This window comes from Oryctolagus cuniculus, chromosome 6 (assembly GCF_051225735.1).
Source record: "Oryctolagus cuniculus isolate XC-2025 breed Fujian yellow rabbit chromosome 6, ASM5122573v1, whole genome shotgun sequence".
Classification (NCBI taxonomy): Eukaryota; Metazoa; Chordata; class Mammalia; order Lagomorpha; family Leporidae; genus Oryctolagus; species Oryctolagus cuniculus.
The window spans coordinates 11,583,791-11,600,000 of NC_142872.1; the positions used below are offsets into that span (position 1 = coordinate 11,583,791).

The 16,210-nt window shown below is 39.6% G+C and overlaps 1 long non-coding RNA gene across 1 annotated transcript in view; it reads left to right on the forward strand.

Moving 5' to 3' along the window:
* Positions 1–8,389, forward strand: part of LOC149126013 (uncharacterized) — a 53,271-nt gene extending 44,882 nt beyond the window's left edge. The window contains exon 3 of the long non-coding RNA XR_016235198.1: positions 8,206–8,389. This is a non-coding gene — a long non-coding RNA (uncharacterized LOC149126013). The remainder of the gene's footprint in view (positions 1–8,205) is intronic.
* Positions 8,390–16,210: the final 7,821 nt, after the last annotated feature.

Here is a 16,210-nt window from a genome sequence, read left to right on the forward strand (position 1 = left end):
CAGAACCAGGAGCTTCTTCCTGGTCTCCCACGTGGGTGAACATGCCCAAGCACTTGGGCCATCTTCTGCTGCTCTCCCAGGCCATAGCAGAGAGCTAGATGGGAAGTGGAGCAGCTGGGACTCGAATCGGCACCCAAATGGGATGCCAGCACTGCAGGCGGTGGCTTTACCTGCCACACCATAGCACTAGCCCCAAGAAATAAATCTTAAAAACAAAACAAAACAAAATATTGGATTAACATGAGAATTTATTTCCTTTAAATGAAGGTGAAAAATGTCTTTCATTCTCCAGTGAGTTTGTCAGAGTTTAATGCCCGCTTGATTTAGTTGTTTTGGTGCTATACAATCATTTATATAAATTTTAAAATTTTCCATATTTCCTTTTACTAATTTATGCTTATTTCCATATTGCATAAAGAGCCTGAATCTGAATAATTTGGATATAAGTATTTTGTAAAACTTATGGATTTTACGATAGTGCTAGCAATAACATTTGGAGAATTTGAGTTACATCATTTAATAATCTGTAGTGGGGCTGGTGTTGTGGCATAGCTGGTAAAGCGCAGCCTGCAATGTCAGCATCCCATTTGAGTGCTGACTTAAGTCCTGGATGCCCAACTTCTTTTCCAGCTCCCTGCTGATTTGACTGGGAAACCAGCAAAAATGGCCCAAGTGTTTGGGCCCCTACACCCATGTGGGAGACCCAGATGAAGCTCCTGGCTCCTGGCTCCTGTCTTCTGGCTTCCATCTGACCCAGCCCCAGTCATTGTGGCCATTTGGAGAGTCAACCACAGCAGATGGAAGATGCCTCTCTTTATCTTTCCCTCTCTGTAACTCTGCCTTTCAGATACATAAATTAATCTTTTATTAAAAAATCTGTAGCAATGCAAACAGCATCCGAGCTATAATTTCATCTGTATTTCACAGTTTGTTTTGTATGTTTGAAAAGTACAAATACAATTTTATTTGTATGTTTGAAAGGTAGAGTTACAGAGAGGCAGAGGCAGAGGCAAAGAGAGAGGTCTTCCTTGGCTGGTTTACTCCTCAGATGGCCGCAGCGGCTGGAGCTGAGCCCATCTGAAGCCAGGAATGAGGAGCTTCTTCCGAGCCCTTCTTCCGCTGTTTTCTCAAGCCATAACAGAGGGCTGGAACGGAAGTGGAGCAACCAGGTGTAGAACCTGTGCCCATAAGTGATGCCAGCACTTTAGGCCGCAGCTTTACCTGCTGCACGACAGCACTGGCCTCTCACAGTTCCTTTTATCTTGAACTTCTGTCCTACCCGCTTACAACAGCATCTCTCACCTGGCCTAGTACCATGATCTCTTGTACCTCTTTTTGACAGTCCTTTTTCCTCCTTACCATATATTTTCTAAAAGGCAGTCTGAGTTATCTTTGAAAATCTGATGCTGTCACTTCACCTGCTTAAAATTCTTTCGATGTCTTTGTGTTGTCTTGGAATAGTTGAAAATTTTTGGCTTTGTCTAGTAGTGGTCTCCAGTCACTACTCAGACCTCTCTAAAAAATGTCTTTTTTTTTTTCTTTTTTGAAGATTTATTTATTTGAAAGGCAGAGCTACAGAGAAAGAGGCAGAGACACACACACACAACACAGAGAGGTCTGCCATCCTCTGGTTCACTCCCCAAATGGCTGCAACAGCTGGGCCTGAACCAAGCTGAAGCCAGGAGCCAGAAGCTTCCTCTGGGTCCCTCACCTGGATGCAGGGGCCCAATCACTTGGGCCATCTTCCACTGCCGTCCCAGGCATGCCAGCAGGGAGCTGGATCAGAAGTGGAGCAGCCATGACTTGAACCAGCACCCTTATGGGATACTGGTGCTGCAGGCAATGGCTTTACCCACTGTGCCACAGCACCAGCCCCTCTAAGGATGTATTATTGGAATCTTTGATTTTCTAGCTTCTCACATATGTCATTTTCCTTTGTGCTATGCTGTCTTGCTCCATTTCCTCTAAATGACTAAATACCCTTCAAGTTGTAGAACAAACGACACCACATTTCGTCAGGGTTCTTCTTTTGTTTTAGGCTCATGTAGAGCTATGTCCCTTCCCTTCATAATGCTTATTTCAATAGTACTTATTTTAATTAATAATGATTTGTGTATGATTATTTTAACATAATCTGCCCCCTCAACTAAACCAAGTGCTCATGAGAGAAAGGATCACTAATGCTTGATTTTGACGGTAGTGTTTTCTGAGCATTTTACAGAGTAACTGTCATTCATTACTAAATTGAACAGTTGCCTAAAAAAGTAGCAGGTGGAATCTAGAAAATATAAAAGGGATTCTACACCGTGATCAAATTAAATTCATTGCAAGAATGCAAAGATGGTTTAACATCTAAAAATAAAATCAAACACTGTAAATACCATATAATAACATAAAGTATAAAAACAGTCAACCAATTCAGAAAAAGCATTTGAAAAAATCTAACAGCATTTCATAATAAAAGGGCTCAACAAAATAGGCACAGAAAACAACTTGCTCAAACTGATAAAGGACATTGAGGAAAATCCACAGCCACATAATGGTGAAAAACTGAATGCCAAGAATAGTCACTCTTGAAAATTCTATTTTAAGTTGTACTAGACGTCCTAAGCAAGAAAAAGAAACAAAACATCAAGATTAGAAGAGAAAAAGTAAAATTAATTCAATTTGTATATGACATGAACTTGTATGTAGAAATCATAATCTATTAAAAATGTTAAAACTGATAAATGAATTCAACAGGGAATAAAAGAAAACAGACACTTGTAGTATTCCTGTGTGTTAGTAATGAATACTTCAAAAATCAAATTAAGGAAATAATTCCACTTACAATAACATCAGGAAAACAAAGGGTTTTTTTAAAGATTTATTTATTTATTTGAAAGAGTACTCAGAGGAGAGAGAGAGAGAGAAAGAGAGAGAGAGAGAGAGAAAGTCTTCATTCACTGGTTCACTCCCCAACTGGCCACAATGCCAGTGCTGCGCAGATCCAAACCCAGAAGCCAGGAGCTTCTTCCAGGTCTCCCACACAGGTGCAGGGGCCCAAGGACTTGGGCCACTTTCTACTGCTTTCCCAGGCCACAGCAGAGAGCTGGATTGGAAGTGGAGTAGCTGGTTCTTGAACCGGAGCCCATATGGAATGCTGGTGCTTCAGGCCAGGGCATTAACCCGCTGTGCCACAGCATCAGCCCCAAGAAAACAAAATTTTGTTGTTTGTTTGGGTTTTTGTTTCCCCAAAAGAAACTATTTAATGAGTATAAATTTCATAAGTACAACTTTAGGAATATAGTGATTCTTCCCATTATACCCTTCCTCACACACTGACTCCCATCGCACCTCCTCACTTTCCCATTCCCAGTCCCATTCTCCATTAAGAGGGAAAAAAAGGCAAACAAACAAACAAACAAAAAAAAACAGTTCCTCAACAGTCAAAACAAGGGCTGTTCAAGTCTTTGCTTCTTTTTTTTATTTTTTTATTTTTTGACAGGCAGAGTGGACAGTGAGAGAGAGAGACAGAGAGAAAGGTCTTCCTTTGCCGTTGGTTCACCCTCCAATGGCCGCCGTGGCCGGCGCGCTGCGGCCAGCACACTGCGCTGATCCGATGGCAGGAGCCAGGTGCTTCTCCTGGTCTCCCATGGGGTGCAGGGCCCAAGCACTTGGGCCATCCTCCACTGCACTCCTGGGCCATAGCAGAGAGCTGGCCTGGAAGAGGGGCAACCAGGACAGAATCCTGTCGCTCCCCCTCTTCTTGGAGGAACGACACAGGACCCTGCGCTGTTCTTTTGTCTGCTCGGCCCTCCCCGGGTCTGCTGCTGGTTCTTCCCGGGTTGGCTACCATCCCTTCCACCTCCGTGGAAGGGCGGTTCCCCCTGGCCACTTTCCCCACTTCCGCAGGGGAGCGGCATACCACCGGCCGGCTTTCTCGGGGGCTGCACAGGTGTTCCCTCAGATGTTCCTGGTGCATGTTGTCTCTCTCCTCCTTTATAGTCCTCTTCCACCAATCCCAAACTCGACTGCCCACACGCCGAGTACGCTGCTCTCCTCCAATCAGGAGCAGGATCAGCTCCTGGAGGTCATCACTCAAGTTGGCAAGAGGCAGCTGCGTAGAAGCTGTTTTCTCCTCTCCCAGCGCCATATTGTGGGAGAGCAGATGCATAGAATAAGTCTTTATTCCAGCAACTCAGTCCAGTCCGGGTTGCTCCCCACAGAATCCGGTGCCCCGACCGGGACTAGAACCTGGTGTGCCGGCGCCGCAGGTGGAGCATTAGCCTGTTGAGCCGTTGCGCTGGCTTGTCATTGCTTCTTAAATGTCAATTTCACTTATACAGATTTCCTTTTAGGTATTCTGTTAGGTCTCACAGATCAGGGAGAACATATGGTATTTTTCCCTTTTGGACTGGCTTATTTCACTAAGTATGATATTTTCCAGATTTCATCCATTTTGTTGCAAATGACCGGATTTCATTTGTTTTGTGTTACCTCTGTGTAGTATTCCACAGAGTACATATCCCATAATTTCTTTATCCAGTCTTCTGAAGACAGGCATTTAGGTTGATTCCATGTCTTGTCTATTGTGAATTGAGCTGCAATAAACATGGGGATACAGAAAACTCATTGACGCTGACTTCATTTCCCTTGGGTAAATTCCCAGGAGTGGGATGGCTGGGTCATATGGTAGGACTGTACTCAGATTTTTGAGGTATCTCCATACTGATTTCCCTAGTGGTTTTATCAGTTTGCATTCCCACCAACAGTGGATTACCTTTTTCCCTACATTCTTGTCAGCATTTGTTGTTTGTTGGTTTCTGTATGAAAACCATTCTAACTGGGGTGAGATGAACCTCATTGTGGTTTTGATTTATATTTCCCTGATGGCTAGTGATCCTGAGCATTTTTTCATGTGTCTGTAGGCCATTTCAATTGTCTCTATTGAAAAATGTCTGTTTAAGTCCTTCACCCATTTCTTAACTGGATTCTTTTTTTGTTTTTGTAGAATTTCTCGATTTCTTTATATATTGTTTGTGAATCCTTTATCAGCTGCATTGTTTGCAAATAATTTTTCCCATTTTCTTGGTTGCCTCTTCACTTTGCTTAGTGTTTTTTTGCAGCACAGAAGCTTCTCAATTTGATGTAATCCCATTTGTTGATTTTGGCTTTGATTACCTGTTTCTCTGGTATCTTTTCCATGAAATCTTTGTGCCAATGCCTTCCAGGGTTTCCCAAGTGCTCTGTAGTGATTTGATGGTATCAGGTCATAGATATAGGTCTTTAATACATTTTGAATGGGTTTTCATGTAAGGTGTAAGGTAGGGGTCCTGCTTTATACCCTTGCATATGGAAATCCAGTTTTCCCAAACCATTTGTTGAAGAGACTCTCCTTGCTCCAGGGATTGGTTTTAGCTCCCTGGCCAAATATAAGTTGGTTGTAGATGCTTGACTTCTGGTGTTTTTATTCTATTCCATTGAGCCATCTATTTTTGTACCAGTACAGGGCTGTTTTGATTATAACTGCCCTGTAGTATGTCTTGAAATCTGGTATTGTTATGCCTCTGGCTTTGTTTTTGTTGTATAAGATTGCTTTAGCTATTCTAGGTCTCCTGGGTTTCCATATAAATTTCAGCATTTTTTCCAGATCTGAAAAGAATGTCTTTGGTATTTTGATTGGTATCACATTGAATCTGTAAATTGCTTTCAGAAGAATGGGCATTTTGATGATACTCTTCCAATCCATGAACATGGAAGATTTTTCCATTTTTTTTGTATCTTCTTCTATTTCTTTCTTTAATGTTTTGTAATTCTCAATTTAAAGATCTTTGACATCCTTGGTTAAATTTATTCCAAGGTATTTGATTTACTTTTGTAGCTATTGTGAATGGGATCAATTTCAGAAGTTCTTTTTAAGCCATGGCATTGTCTGTGTATACAAAGGCTGTTGATTTTTGTGCATTGATTTTATATATTGCTGTTTTATCGAACTCTTCTATGAATTCCAATAGTCTCTTAGTGGAGTCTTTTGGATCCCCTGTATATAGAATCATGTCATCTGCAAATAATGATAGTTTGGCTTCCTCATTCCCAATTTGTATCCCTTTGATTTCTTTTCTTTTTCTTTCTTTCTTTCTTTTCTTTTCTTTTTTTTTTTGTCTTTTTTTTTTTTTTTTTTTTTTTTTTTGTCTAATGGCTCTGGCTAAAATTCCAGGAATATGTTGAAGGGCAATGATGAGAGTGGACATCCTTGTCTGGTTACAGTCTCAGTGGGAATGCTTCCAACTTTTCCCCATTCAATAGGACATAGGCCCTGGGTTTGTCATGAGTTTCCTTGATTGGGTTGAGAAATGTTCCATCTCTGTTTTGGTTTCTGTTAGCATGGAATATCTTTTTCCATCCTTTCACTTTCAGTCTGCATGCATCTTTCTTACTGAGGTATATTTCTGTAGACAGCAAATAGATGGGTTTTGTTTTTTAATCCATTCAGCCAGTCTATGTCTTTTAACTGGAGAGTTCACGCCATTTATGTTAAAGGTGACTATTGATAAGCAACGACTTTGCCCTGCCATTTTTCCATAAATATTCCTATTTTTTACTTTGTATTTCCTTTGTACTTTTACTGGGAGCTTTCCTTCCTTGACTTTTTCCATAGTGACGACCATGTTTCTGTGTTTCTGTGTGGAGCACATCCTTGAACATCTTCTGCAGGGCTGGATGGGTGCTCACAAATTCTCTGTTTCTGTTTATCATGGAAGGTCTTTTTTTCACTGTCATTTGTAAATGAGAGCTTTGCAGGGTAATATATTCTGGGTTGATTTTTTTTTTTTTCTCTTAAGACTTGGACTATATCTTGTCATTCTCTCTTAGCCTGTAGGGTTTCTGATGAGAAGTTTGCTATGAGTCTAATTGGAGATCCTCTGAAAGTAATCTGGTGTTTCTCTCATGCACATTTAGAATCAAATAACTAACTAACTAAATAAATAAATCTTTTTTAAAAAATGGAAAGAGGATTGAATTGAGATTTTCTAAAGATGATATGCAAATGGTCAATAAGCATATGAAAAGACGCTTAATATCATTGTTATTAGTGAAATGCAAATCAAAACCAGAATGGAACAGCATTTTATGCTCACACTAATGGATGTAATGCAAGAATAGACAATCCTGTTGGCAAGGATGTGGAGAAAGTTGAGTCCTCATACATTACTGATGATGTTGTAAAATTGTACTGCCATTTTGAAAACAATTGGCAGTTCTTCAGAAATTGAAATATAGTGAAATCATATGACTCAACAATTCCATCCAAGAAAAAGAAGCACATTTATCCATACAAAGACATCTACATGAATATTTATAATGTAATCCTTCAAAATAGCAAAAAGTGGAAACAGTACAAATATCTGTCAACTAAAGAACAGGTATATGATGTCACACGTCTGTAATATGGAATATTATGTGTCCATAAAGGAAATGAAGTCCTGTCTGAAATGTCCTACAACTGGGTGATCTTTGAAAACATTAAGTGGCAGAAACCAGCGACAAACAGCACCCAGTGCATGATTTCATTTAAAGTAGGAAAACCTGCAGAGACAGAATTAGATCAGAGGCTGGCGAGTGCCCGGGTTGTTAGGGGAGGCAATGGATGTTCAGTTTCTTTTAGAGGACGTAACAAATGTTTAGATATTTATTCTGGTGGTGGCACATCCCTGTGAAAAGCATTGACTTGCACACATTAAATGGTTGAATTGTGTGCTACTTATATTATGTCTCAATGAAGTTGTTCAAGTACAGTGATTTAATGAACAAATTGATACTAAAATAGTAATAGATATCAATATTGTATAATAGGCTCAAATACTTTGAAGTTCCTTGTATGTTCAATGAATATAAAATATAAACCTTCTGAATTGCCTTATTAAATTAGAATACGTCATCAATTTCTAAAGCAGGTTTCCTGAAGGCTACTCACAAACACGTTTTGATCTGAAACATGCATGTATTGTTCCTCAAACAGCCTTTGTTATTTTCCCATCTTTAAATCAGGACTTAGCTTCTCATCTGAATTTAAATCCAATACCAAGTACTTAGTGGACTGTGTAGATTTTACTAACAACAACATCAAAAAAGAAGGAGACTCATGGCGGGAGTGGGGAGAGTCAAGTTTGTTAAGATTCCACGTGGGAAATCTTTGAATAAATATCCCACTTTGCATTTCAGTGATGCCCAGAACGACTTCTCCACTTGGCGTATCACTGCCGTGTTGCCCGCTGTGCTCCGACCCTTCCTCCCCGCAGTAGAGGCCTGCTGCTGCCGCCTGCTTGCTGACACGGAACTTCCTTGCCGTCGCAGCTGCCTCATTTTCAGTGCCAGCTGACCCACCGTCTGGACATAGGACTTTCAGGTCGGTGTACTACAGCTTTTTCTCAAAACTGTTGACGTGTTGTTAATATTCACAGGAAGTATTTTTCTCTGTATCTAGTTCCTTATAGATGAAAGAATATTATTAAGGCATTTGGAAACACTGGATTTCTAAATATGAGTAATTATCATGTATAAAGTACAAAAACGTTGCCTTTGATCTACCATTGATTGGTACAAGGTGACAGATCTCATAGTGGAGGCTGAATAGATACAAACATGGAGATTGTGGTTCTTGAACTTAGGAAAATCACCATCCAGCTCCCTCACAGATGTAATGTAAACTCACATTCCTCCAGCTCTGTAAGGAAACTAAGGTGAAGGAGGAAACCAAGGGTCAGAAAGATGGTGATGAGTCATGGACCTAGTGCCCAAGAGTGCACTTACAGTTTCTAATAATATATATGTATATTTAATTTGAGCAGTGAGCCACATTAACTATAAAAGTTTGCATACATTATCTTACTTAGGTTTCCTGGAATTCCATTCATAGTTCAGAAACATTTGATCAGTGTAACCCTGACAAGTTCATTTACCCTTGTATCTGCCAAGGTTCTTACAGAATCTACTATAGGTAATTGAGTAGAAAGGAATTTGTTACAGGTAAGTCCGTATTGTGACTGGATATTTTAGTGTCAAAGTGGGAGTACACATACTTATGTTGATGCCTCATGAGGTTTCTGAACCTGTATATTCTGTCTTAATTGCTGATTCAGGGTACTAATTGCTGATTCAAGGTACATCTTATTTTCTGAAAGACAATTCTAAAATACCCCAGGTATGTTTCTCAGCAGATGGTATAACTATCTTCGAAGTTCCTTCCTGTGGTTGGTTTATAGTTTTACGTGGTTTCTAAGTGGTGAGGATCATGACAAGCCAGGGAATCCTGTGGACATAAACCCTGTTGCCTTATTTCTATTGTAAGAATATTGCATTCTTGAGCAGAACAAGTATTGGGCAGGAAAACACCTTGCTGAATACGATATCCTATGAGAAATAAATAGTTGCCATTAACACAATAACAAGTTTCTATATGTCACATTTACGGCTGAAAGAGCAGAGATAAAATTTTATTACCTTCGATGTTTGCATAATAAATAAAAGCTTTCAATTAATACACTAATCTCCTAGTTTAAGAATTATTTTTATATAAAATAATTACCATGAGAAGAGAAGAAAATAATGAAAGCAAATTTGGAAATCAGTCAGAGTGGAACGATTAAGTTTACCTTCGACAACCTGGGAATTTGTTTCTTGAAAAAGATTAATAAAATGGACAAGTTTGTAGCACATTTGATCAAGGCTTGTTATTTTTTAAAAATAACATAAATTCAGAAAAAGTCTACATTTTAAAAGGAAGTGAAAGAATACTTGGAAAAAAAATTATGTCCATGAACCATTCTTTTAAAGATAGGTTAAATGCCTAAATCCGATTTATCATAGTTTACCAAAGAAAAATTAAGCATATGCTTCTATTTCCAATAAAGAAATGGAATAATTTGTTAAACATCTTTTCACACACACACAACAAAAATTCAGGTGATGTTACACATAAATTTTAACAAACATATAAGGATGTGTAATTTCAGTCCCCTGAAGAATTTTCCACAGAAAAAAAGAGAAAATGTTGTAGTTTCTAAAGGTAAACAGAATAATGTTCCTCAAAGATGTCTGTGTCCTAGTCCCAGAATGTGTGAATATTCGTGCATTACCTCAGGCAGCAAACAGAATTTTGTGGACCATTTTATCAAGGACCCTGGGTACCCCGAGTTATCTGGACTCCCAGTGCAGTCTCAGGAATTCTTAAAAGGAAAATGGGAAAGGTGGAAGAGGAGCGTGAGAGAAAGAGATGACATCAGAATCAAGCTCCAAGGCACCACGTGCATCCTAAATGTTATAGAGGCGATAGCAAACCAATGTGTTCCTCAACTGATGTTGTCATAGTAATAAATGATCAACATAAATCCCACAGCAATTCAGAAAGACGAAGGAAAAAATATGACAATCTTTTTTTGTGAAACAAAATACAAAGTATCCTAAAGAAAATGTCAATAGTCAGAATCTACCAATATCTGAGAAATAGATTTTAAACTAGCATATTTTAGTGGGAATGCAAAGGTGGTTTAATGTAGGGAGAATAAATAAAAAATGTTAACATACTCTTAATAGATTAAAAATATTTCCAGTAAAAATTCACCACTCATTCATGATTAAAAAAAAAAGAAAAGAAATGGTAATTAGAGTGAGTTTATCTTCAGATATAAGAAAATCTTCTAGAAATAGTCTTAAGGCTAAATGTTAAAGTAACATTTGCTTTAAATCAGAAATGACAGGGGTATCCGTCACAACCTATTTGGCAATATTTCATAAATTCTAAGTAATTCAAGAAGATAAAAACAATAAATGATATAAAGAGAAAGCGAAGAAAAATTTATCATTTATATGTAATGGGAATTTTTTTTTTTTGTAGAAAGAGATCTACTGAGGAGTTCATCTGTAGTGCTAAGATACTGTTTCTTAATCTGAGTGGTGTATACACAGGTCTTCATTATAGTATTATGTAATTCTTATAGACACTTTGTATGTCCTTTACATATTAAGGATTTTAATCACAAATTTAATTTTATTGTACACAGTGGGCCTCTGTACATTATGTATTATAACTAATTTGATGTTTCACTATCATTTTGTTTATAACTTTTGTTGGCTTATATTATTAAGTTCTAGAGCTAAGAAACAATTTTTATATGATTCTGGACTTTATAGATGATTACTGAATATTTCCATAAATTTGAATACCACATGCTCTTGTATTGGCCTAATCTTAATCTTGAATATTATTGACTATTTAGAGCCACACACTACAATTTAGACTACATTTTCATTCCACTAAAAAATCCAACCCTAAGTTATATGCTGTAACCACAGAAACTGGTACCTTATTCATCTTTTAATCTGTTCAACAGATATAAATTTAGTAGTAAGGGGACAGCACTGTGGCTCAGTGAATTAATGCCCTGGCCTGAAGTGCCGGCATTCCATATGGGTGTCGGTTCTCGTCCCGGCTGTTCCACTTCTGATCCAGCTCTCTGCAATGGCCTGGGAAAACAGTGGAAGATGGCCTAAGTCCTTGGGCCCCTGAACCCGCAGAGACCCAGAAGATGTTCCTGGCTTCAGATAGGCACAGCTCTGGCTGTTGGGGCCAATTGGGAAGTGAATCAACGGATGGAAGACCTCTCTCTCTCTCTCTCTCTCTCTCTCTCTCTGCATCTTCTCTCTCTGTGTAACTCTTTCAAATAAATAAATAAATCTTTTAAAAAAACTTAGTGGTAAGTATTTTTATGATACAGGGATTTATGTGGTTCACAGTCTATTAGGAAAGACTGACTCAATCAATTCAATAGTATGATCCATTTCATAGTAGATTGGGGTGGAAACAAGTGGGCAGGGTAAAATAAAACATTTTTCTAGATGAGTCCATTCATTGGGCTGTGTTATATTAATGTATATGAGGGTACTTCAAAAAACAGAATTAGAAGATAAGTTCATTTTGGTGCAAAAAGACTGAAATTCAAACGTAGGGTCCCCCCCATAAAATGTATTTTTTGCAAACTTTTTCACCCCTCATATTCAGTGAAGCATTCTGAAATCTCAGACTCAGGTCTGCTTGGCAAGAAAAAAAGGAAAAGAAGTGTGAGGCCCCGAGCAGAAGTTCTGTTGGTATTGTTAGCATGGATTTATCTAATATCCCAAATGTGTTGATGAGCAGGGATTTTATGGAAAGAAGAGAGAACATTACGTTTTATACCTCTAAAATATTATTCCTGTCACTGAGGAAGAAAAGTGAAATTAAATTATATGCTCAGAAGTTATGGGTAGAGTCAAAAGGGGGATGATTTAAGGTTAAAGTCATGGGCTTTTATATCAGAACTCACAACATATTTTCATTAGAATGTTCTTTTAAAGTTCTTTTAATATCTTCCCAAATGCAGGTCTGAATCCTGCAATCCAGTGTAGGGCAGTTGTGAATGTAGGTTTCAGGGAGACCATACAATAAAGTCACTCTCTGTACTGTGATATCATTAAAGGATTAAAAGAAAAATCAGCTCATGCTATTTTTTCCAGTGCTTATAATATGTTTTACTCCTGGAAAATTTTTTTATTTGATTAAACTGCACTAGCTTAAAATACATTGCAGACTTTAACAGTTCTTCATAGTCTATGTCATGAAAAATATGTAACTCAGATGATTAGGAATAGTAATAGGCTAGGCTAAATTCCAGCCTCAACAGGTGCTAAATAGATTTCTTTTCTAGATCACCTCCTAAGCACTTCCAGAAATAGTAAGTAGACATCAGCTCCATAAATACTAATATTATCATTGTGGGAGAAAAGCCTCAAGACAGAAGTACACAGTTTTATATAATTCTGTAAACTGTATCATTTCATCAACTTAAAAGTGTTTTCAGCAAGCCTGCCTCAGAGAGTGCTGTGCTACTGTAAGTCAAACGTGAGCAGGAGTTTGCTGGGGCTCAGTAGTTGAGGTGACTTGCATCTGAGTTCAAATATTTCAAATCAAAATAAGTTCTTTCCTTTTGTAAGCTATGGCAGCAAGAGTCACGATGAATTGATCATCTCAATGTTTAAGTAAGCTTTGAAAGAACTTTTGAAATTGGTGCCTGGAGCAGACTGCAGATACCCGGTGCCCAGTGTGCCCAGTGATAAAGGGGAAATGGCTTTCTCCAGGGTCGGGACGCCTACTGTCCTCAGCATTTAACTGTGGATGACAACTGTGTTTTCTGCGTGTCTGTTACCACAGAACTGTGGATTATTGTGTGTTCAATCTTCTACTCAAAGTACATTGAGAGGTCTTTATAATACATACAGTAATATCAAGTAGCACCTCCTCCCTTAAAATTCTTCAAAAGTCTACCGGTTGTTTTGGGAAAAACTTCAAAATCAGTACTGCGGCCTCAGGGCATTTTTTGATCTGGTTAATGCCTTCCTTAAGTCGGTATTCTCCATCAGACCAGCTGACTAGTTCCTCAAACATACCTGCATGTGCAGGAAGGCTGATAGCTCCCCAGACGCTCAAAGCCATTGTCTACTTGCCAGTCTCTCTTGGGAATGGTTTTTATATTTCAATTTCTGTTTTTCATTATGTACATATAGGAATATAATTAATTTTTGACTCTTGATCTTGTTTCTAGCATTTATAAATGCACTTGTTAATTCTGGTAGCTTTTGGCAGTTACTTGGGGTTTTCCATGTTCAGAATCATGTTGTTAGTGCAGATAAAGACAATTCAATTTCTTTCCTTCTATTTTTTATTTTTCTTGCTTGTATTGTACTGATGGGTTTCTATGTTAATACCTGTAGCTTTATCATAGATAGATTTTTATTAGATTGGGTAAGTTCTCCATGCGGTTAATATGTTGATAATCTATTAATTATAAATGAGAATTGATTTTATTGATATATCTTCTACTTTATTCCTTCAATATGGTGAATAAAATTGATTGATTTTAAAATATTAAAACAATTATTCCTATGATAAATCTTGCTTGGTTGTGATACTCATATACTACAGTCTTTATATGTTGCTGGGTAGGGTTGCTAATATTTCACAAAGATTTTTGCATCACTCTTCATGAGTGATTTAATTTTCCATGTCTTTGCATAAAAATTTGCATAATATTGGTATTACTTTTCTTCAAAAGTGATTCATCAATGAGACCAGTTGGTCCTAGAAAATAATTGGTACAAATTACAGAAAAGGATAGTAAGATGATTCTTACAAAGAATTATTTTGCCAGATTTAACTCTATCCTCTATTCTTACTCTCCTCTCATTTTTTATGTTGCCATTTAATATTATGAGTAAAAGAGTGAGCTGAGACAATAAAGATATCAGCCTAAGCAGTTCCATTTCCCCTAGTGAATGAAAGTGGTAGTGGTGGGGGAGGGGAACGGAAGAGCAGCTACAAAAGGCATAACTCAAGCCTGGGGTTTATACAGGAAGTCAGTTGTTCTGATTCCTTTAAATTAAGGCAAAATTGTCAGGGTCAGGAGCATTTACATGAGTAGGAGAAGTGGAGCCATATGCTTTCTTTCAAACTAGAGGAGAGTTCATTCACTCATTAAAGATGATACAGAGGTCAGTATAATCTTCCATGCAAAGTAACTTAGTCTAGTCTTGGTTGCTCCCCACAGATCCCCCTTTCTTTTTATTCTTTAAGGCGTTGATGCATGCCTGTCTTCGGTGCCCCACGGCGCATACTCTGCTCAGCTAGAGTTGCCCACAGGTGCTTATCGCCCTATCAATCAGGCAAACCGAATCTGGGTCCTCTCATCGCCATGTTGTGGGGAGGCTTTTAGGCGCTGATGCGTGCCTGTGTTCGGTGCCCTGCAGCGCATACTCTGCTCTGCTCTGCTAGAGCTGCCCACAGGTGCTTATCGCCTTACTAATCAGGCAGACTGAATCCTGGTCCTCTCATCGCCATGTTGTGGGGAGGCCTTTTTTATTTTTCTCTATTTCTCTCTATCTCCAGGCATTCCTATTTCTCTTATTTTACTTCTATCTCCCGTCATTCTTATTCCTCCTATCTGTGTGGCTTCCCGGCTCCACGCGCGCTCCGCGGTCTCCGCGCCCTTCGCGCTCGCCCCGCGGCCTCCACGCTAGCCCCGCACTCTCTCTCCGCTCATGCCCCGTGCTCTCTCTCCGATCTCGGTGGCTTCCATGAATCACGGCCTAGCTTATGTTTCCACTACAGTTTAGCTTCCATCTTTGTTCCCCGGGCTAATCTGACAAATCCCAACCTACCTTACGTCTCTGCTTTCGGCTTGGCTTTCCGTCTTTGCTTCCTGGGCTAACCTGACGAATCCCAATCTAGCTTACGTCTCCGCTTTTGGTTTGGCTTTCCGTCTTTGCTCCCCGGGCTAATCTGACGAATCCCAACCTAGCTTAGGTCTCCGCTTCGGCCTACCCCCGTGGCTTCACCTTCCCTAGTTTATATTTTTCTCTCCCAAGTACTTTTCCTAGCTTTCTTCCAGCAATATTTCTCTCTCATTTCTCCTAGCTTCTCCCCACAGTCCGTATCCGAGTTTTTCCCTAGGCTTTCGCTAGCTTCTCCCGGCACTTTTTCCGTCTGGCTTTTCCCTAGGCTCTCCCTAGTCTCTCTACAGTATTTTCCCACTTCTTCTCTCCTAGGTTTCATATCCGAGTCACGGCACCATTATGTCGCTCCCCCACTTGCGGAGGAACGACACAGGACCCTGCGCTGTTCTCTTTCCCTGCCCCTTCCCGGGTTAGCTGCCGCTCCCCGCCCACCTCCGTGGAGGGGCAGCACCCCCGCAACTTCCCCCGCCTCCGCGGAGGAGCGGCACACCGCAGGCTGGCTCTCTCAGGGGTTCCTCAGATGTTCCTGGTGCATATTGTCTCTCTCCTCCTTTATAGTCCTCTTCCACCAATCCCAGCTCTCTTGGTGTTCTCTCCCCATGCGCTGAGCACACTGCTCTCCTCCAATCAGGGGCAGGATCAGCTCCTGCAGTTTGTTAGTCGAATTGGTGAGGCAGCTGTGTGGAAGTTGTTTATTCCCTCTCAGCGCCATATGGTGGGAGATCAGATGCACTGAATTAGTCCTAGCAGTTCCAGTAATTTAGTCTAGTCCCGGTTGCTCCCCACACATTTTCTTTTCTTTTCTTTTTTTTTGACAGGCAGAGTTAGACAGTGAGAGAGAGAGAGAGACAGAGAGAAAGGTCTTCCTTTTTCCGTTGGTTCACCCCCCAAAGTGGCCATTGCAGCT